This window comes from Cotesia glomerata, linkage group LG2, assembly GCF_020080835.1.
Source record: "Cotesia glomerata isolate CgM1 linkage group LG2, MPM_Cglom_v2.3, whole genome shotgun sequence".
Taxonomy (NCBI): domain Eukaryota; kingdom Metazoa; phylum Arthropoda; class Insecta; order Hymenoptera; family Braconidae; genus Cotesia; species Cotesia glomerata.
Genome location: NC_058159.1, coordinates 28,257,401 through 28,263,749, shown reverse-complemented (window position 1 = coordinate 28,263,749; position 6,349 = coordinate 28,257,401).

Genomic DNA, 6,349 nt, shown 5'->3' with positions numbered 1-6,349 from the left:
GGAAGCGTCGAAATAGCCACACTAGAGCTTTTTATTGGTTTCCATCTCACTCCCTGGATCCTGACACTCCATCTCTTTTAGTAGTATTACAACAACCAGATTCACTGTTCAGCCTTACTGGAGAGCCAACCAGCCATGACGCGATACGACAGATGAGATTACAAGAGTTTTGCGAAAGGTTTCCATGCTGTTGGATTGTCGTCGACACATTACCTACATATACATGATAAACACACATATCTCTTACTATTTATGGGCACTGAAAAAAAAAAATTAACTTGAATCAAGACGGAAAATTCTTTAATCAAGTAAAATTTACTCAAACCAAGAAAAAATCCTGAAGGAAGTCGAGCGTAACTAATGAGTCAAAAAATAGTGTTAAAATTTTTTTTTAATTTTAGTTTTCCCAATATTCGTCAAATATTTAAAAATAAGAAAAAACATCTATACTAAAGACATTAGGAGGTTATTAGTCTCAGCAACTATATTACCACTTATTGACTATTGTTCTATAGTATTAACTAGTTGTACTGCTGATGAGAATTGCAAATTACAACGTTCATTAAATACAGCGATTCGTTTTATTTATAATTTGAAAAAGGATGAACATATTACACCATATAGACGAGAGCTTGGATTGCTATCAGTAAAAAGCCGCCGAATGTACTACCTAGCATGTTATTTTTATAAATTGTTGAATATAGGTAAACCTAGCTACTTACGAGAACTATTTATTGAAGATATTGATACTAGACATTCTGTAAGACTTGCAGCAAAAAAGAATTATGTAAATTTCAAGTTACCTAAATTTACCACAGCTATTTATGAGTTATCATTTGTAATTACTTGCATTCGTCTTTGGGAAGATTTACCAATCGATATGATAAATGCTCCCAGTATAGAAATTTTTAAAAATAAGATTTATGATTACCTTTTTAATCTAGACATCTGAATCCAAAGTAAATTTTCAGTTAAATCTCTAAAATTATTAAAATCAGTAAAATTTATTAAATCACTAAAATTGTTAAAACTAAAATCTTTAAAATCATAATCATAAATATTGTAATCTATTAGTTCTAATTTTCACTTAAACAGTTTCTTCAAAATTAGCATATAAGCAATATTACCTTTGCTAATATTTTATTATGTATAATTATATATAAGTTCTAATTATTATATCTAAATTAAAAATTTAAAAATGTATTGTATTCACAAAATGTATATTTTTCTTTTGCCATCTGGCCAGTGAAAGCTTTGGCATAAATCAATAAATTCAATTCAATTCAATTCAAAATTCTTTATTTTAATTTAAAATAATTTAAATAATTTAATAATTCATGATTTTTACTTATTTAGTAAAGTAAAGTAATAAAATGACTTTCGTATTTATTACTTGCCGGAATAAATAAACAGATTTGGCAATAGCGCGCTTGATTATACCCATAACTGAGACGTGGATGAGTGTGTGAGTTAAACATTTCTCTCTCTGTAACTATATTTCTATCCTTTTCTTTTTTCTCAGCTGTTGACGCGATGTTGTCAAATCTTTATTCGAATAAATGGCTGACGATAAACCAGTTACAAACATAAAATTTGATTTTAAATATTTCAAAAATTATATCGGTAATGTATTATTATTAAATTGTTTTTGTATTTTGCAATAATCCAAGTTTCTTGTGTATAGTTTTTTATCCGTTAAAGTTGGGAGGTTAATATTGAAAAAAATAATTAAAGTCTCGAAAAAAGTTTGTCCGCCATAAGAGCCTGTGTATGAGATAAAATATGTGATTTTTAAAATTTAATATCTAAGTAACTAAACGGTGAATCTTTTTTAAATTTTGGGATTAGATAAGTGGCGTATTTATTTATTTTTTTACATTAGATTCGCTCGAACATCCTTAAATTTTTTTTCTGGATAATACTGTTAATAATTGTAAGGTGAGATGTATCACCTGTAATTATATTTTTTTTCTCAACAATTTACATAAATACTTTGGTAATTATGTAGAAATAAAACTCCATCTAATTTTGGTCACAAAATTATTTTTAAAAAAATCAATTTTCATAAAAATGAATTAAAAAAAAAAATATGTTAATAATTGATAAATATATTCATTGAAAAAATAATTATATATGAATATTAAAAAATTAAACCGTAAAAGATATATGTAGCTATTGGAGTAATTAAACCGAATATACGAGTAAAATAACATCATAAAATAAATCACCCTTATTCTATACTTGGAAAATAATGAAAATTTTCAATAAAGCTAACAAAATTATAATTTAATTGAAATCCTATGAGGAAGATACATAACAGATTAAAAAGAAACAATGATGGTAGGTTTGTAAAATAATTAATAATACAAAAGGTAATCAGGTATCTCTATTGATCATGCATATTTATCCTCGAAATTTGTTATTAATGGAGTTTAATTAATGTTTTGCGCAGTTTGTAATGCCTGGAAATCGGTTTCGCGAAAACATCGACAAATGAGTTGTATAATTAATAATTAGTGAAATAGTTAATAATAAATGTGAAAATGACGTAACACATTATAATAAATCGGTCATTAATTAACGGGATTTTTGGTGCAATTGAAAGTGATGTTTGAGTTGTATTCGGTAAATTTAATTTATGTCGCAAACAGAGTCATCAAGATGATAACTCTACCATAAGGTATCCTTTCGGTAAATAGATTCCTGCAGCCAATCACGAGTATACTCTAATTACACGCAGAGTAATAACTCGACTGAATGACATTACTTCCGTAACACAACTACTCTAAATAACTTCATTAGCTTGTTACTTTGCTTCCGCAATAACTATTACGTATTTTTTGTAAAGGATGTATATTCTTGACAAATTTTACTATTTGAAGTTATTATGTTGAAAAATTTAACATTTAAAAAACTAATTAATTAATTTATTTGAAAAAAAATTTATTAATTCCAAGCATTTATTTTCTAATATTTAATAAATATTTTTTTGGGAGAAACTTTATTCAAATCAATTTTTTTTTATTTTGAACTTTTACAAAAAAGCGAATGATTGAAAATTTTTTCGAAGCAACGATAGAGAGGGAATTTTTTCGCAGGCTTTACTGTAACGCCTATATCTTTAAAATTCTATCAATATTTTCTAATAAATATTACTGTAAATATTGTATGGTGTAGAATCTATACTGATAAATGGATAGCCGGTTTTTTTGTTCGGTTATACTGCGAAAACTACTGAATCGATCGGAATAATTCTAATACCATAAGATGCAGCGTGTTTCGGAGAAAATTTTAGTATATGATATGTTAGTGATTACTTATCCGGTACCTGTATTTTTTTGACTTAAAAATAATGAATTTTTATTGCAACTAAATTTATTGTATTCGATTGTCATTTGTTTAAAATAAATTTTTTAATTCTATTGATTATGTTTATATACTAGGCAGATTTCTTCACTTATGAGACCTGCAATTTCTTTAATTGAAACTTTTAATGCTCATTACAAATTTTTTTTTCATATCAATTATTATTGATTTTTGTAAGAAAGACACGGGAATGTTATAATGATTGCACATTGAAAGTTACAATGAATATTAGCTAGAATAATTACATGGATAAAAGGTGCATGCCAATTTGATAGAATTTGGAATCTGTGCAAGTCAAAACAATACTCTAATTAAATTTCAAGTCTAGATCTAAAAATGCAATTCTATAAAGCGCCCAGCGGAGCGGGCGAGTAATAGCTAGTATATAATATACATAAATATATGAAAGGTCTCGATGAATGTAACATCGGGATGAGCTTATATCTTTAAAAATGTCAATAGTTCTCAAGATACAAGGTCATTTCTTAATTATGTTAAATTACATTGTATTTTCTTAAATATTGACATTTTTAAAGATACAAGCTCATTCCGATGTTACACTCATCAAGAGCTTTCATTTGAGTACCCACATGCATTTTCTTATATTTTTCATATATACATATGTATATAATACATATAAATATACGAAAAATTGATTTGGGTACTCAAATGAAAGGTCTTGATAAGTGTAACATCGGGATGAGCTTATCTTTAAAAATGTCAATAGTTCACGAGATACAAGGTCATTTCTTAATTATGTATCTAGAGATAGAGAATTTTCGAATGCAGCCTAAATACTTATCATCATAAATTAACTATTGGTGAAAATGATATGAAACCTTGAAAAGGCACAACTCCAGGTCAAGACCTTTGCAACGATACCAAATTTAACCATAAAAACCCATTTTATCATATAAATACACTGGCCACAAAATTTCGCTTAGTCTTTTAATAATATAGATTATTACTTCAAATATTGTATTATGATATACACTCAATAAAATAAATAAAAAACAATCCTGACCTGCCTTTATTTTGCCGGTCAAAGAAATTTTCGTAAATCACTTATTTTTCCAGCGATCACAGTTACTATCCTTAAACTTAAAATAAAAACGTTTTTATCAAGTCAAAAACTCTTGCGGACAGAAATGATAGTTTTGAAATGCCTCGAAGCATCTTAATTTTGCTAATTGTCTTGTTTCAACAAGCGAAACGGGCATTTTGCACCCAGTTAAGAGTTTCCATGCAGACGTTTTAAAGATTATCACAATGGTTCTTGTTCTCATGAATTAGTTATCATTTAGAAATGAATCTGAATTGTTTAAGGTTCTTAACGTTAAGCCCTCCATTAATAGGGTGAATATTGTTTCATTAAAAATTTTTACTCTCAAAGTTGTAATTTATGTAGATCTGTTTATGGCATAAATTTAAATGCGCTTTAATTACACATGTTACTTATCATTATCATATTCGTATAACACGACGACGACGAATATATATACCTAACAGCAGAGATTTAATAAATTTATCTCTAGCGTAATTTAATTCAAGATTATTTCACACAAATAATAGAAAATTTTTTCTTTCTAATTATTTACGGTCGCTTTAGGAGGTGCTTGTTTTAAGCTGTAAAATTAGCGGTTGTACTTTCGGTGTAGGACACGTATGACCTAAAAATAGAAGACAAAATAAAATTATTAAAAGAAATAATCTTTAAAAATGGTAATAGTTTTTATCCAGGATTTAAAACTTCAATTTTATTTTTAACGTGACATTAAATTGCAAGTTAATTTTTAGAAAAATTTTCGGCTTAAATAATTATTTATAAATAATTATAATTATTTGTCTGTTTAATATTTAAAAAAAAAACATTAGATAACAATACTGTGTGTCAGCAATAAATAAAGTATCAAATTCCAATCAATTATTAGCTTTGTACTCGGCAGCCTGTCGTCAAGCCCCGGATACAAGAATAATCAGTAATTCGTGATTTCCGACAATCCCTAATTGCTGACGAGTGTCAGGGAGAATTTATGCGATTGACACACTCCCAGGCACATTCGATGACCATAAATTTGTTCGTAAATTCTCGACGTGAATGCGAATTTAAATTCACTCAAAATTTAAAGCATAGCACAGATAGATAATAAAGTCCTCATTGTTTTTTCTGTTTGTTATAATTTATAATAAAAAGTTCGCTGTTTTTTGTTGATTGTCAGTCCTTATTTAATAAAAATAAGCATTAAAGTTTTGAAGTATAAATTTATGGTCATTTTTTCTAAACTAATTTTCATAATATGCATTTAAACTTTATTCAGTAAAGTTATTTTTTTACCCGGGGTGAAGATAATGCAATTTTGCACCCACTGTCGAGTATAAAAGAAAGTAAAGAGATAAAACATGGAAGAATAAAAGAGAAAGCCCGCAGTTATTTGCATTTAAAGCACAACAGAGTCTTCGGGACATTGATATATATTCGTTTATATAGCATTTTAAGTACGATATTTATTAACGTGAAGAAAACCGCCGACACTGTGTTATCAATTTTTTTTTTTTGGCAAGAAAATTAATTTTATTTTTATAGGTATTATTTTTTTATTTACTTATTTATTTATTTATTTATTTATTTATTTATTTATTTATTTATTCACTTAGTTATTTATTTATTTATTTATTTATTCATTTATTTATCTATTTATTTATTTATTTATTAATTTATTTATTTATTTATAAGTCGCTATATCTCTTCAATTATTTATTGAATCTTGACAAATAGAATAACCTCAAATGAAGAGTAAATATTAGATAAAATCAATTACTGTATGCTAAGTCGAAAATTTAATTCTTTAATGACTGTGATAAGGATAAACTCAGTGCAATACATAAAAATAAAACTGAACTAATTATAAGTAAAAGTGAAATTAAGATTTTATACCTTAAATCCTTGTTTTTTCTTTTAATAATTATTTACCAAGTAAATAAT